The sequence below is a fragment of the Frankliniella occidentalis genome, unplaced genomic scaffold, assembly GCF_000697945.3.
Source record: "Frankliniella occidentalis isolate FOCC.00 unplaced genomic scaffold, Focc_3.1 Scaffold115, whole genome shotgun sequence".
NCBI lineage: Eukaryota > Metazoa > Arthropoda > Insecta > Thysanoptera > Thripidae > Frankliniella > Frankliniella occidentalis.
In genome coordinates this window covers 739,872-740,201 of record NW_026267243.1, presented here as the reverse complement: position 1 = coordinate 740,201, position 330 = coordinate 739,872, and the positions used below count along the sequence as shown (strand labels likewise).

At 44.8% G+C, this 330-nt stretch overlaps 1 long non-coding RNA gene across 1 annotated transcript; it reads right to left on the bottom strand.

Annotated features, from left to right (window-relative positions):
- LOC127749987 (uncharacterized) lies at window positions 1-330 on the bottom strand. The gene is made up of 2 exons (XR_008011466.1): window positions 258-330; window positions 1-169 (listed from the first exon to the last, which is right to left on the bottom strand). It is a non-coding gene; the product is annotated as an uncharacterized LOC127749987 (long non-coding RNA).

Below are 330 nucleotides of genomic sequence, written 5' to 3'. Positions count from 1 at the left end.
TAACCAACAAAAATATTTTATTGGGGGAAATACGTAGAAAAACAGTATGAAGAATCGAGATTACCCCTTGTAAAAGTACATCACAGAAGGTTTACTACGAGGTACAGGACAGCTCCCAAAATGCCGTGAGTTTCGGTCGGTGGTCAAGGTCTTCCCACCGATCGAAGTTCTGGAACATAAATACACATTCGGACGGTTTACACGAAGAAGTCACAACATAACACTCATCGGAATATGTATTAACCCAACAAAAGCACCTCAGGAATTCCCTGCTGCCAACCAAAGACGAACTGAACGGCCGGGTGTGATGGAGGTCTCGATGGAGGCGAG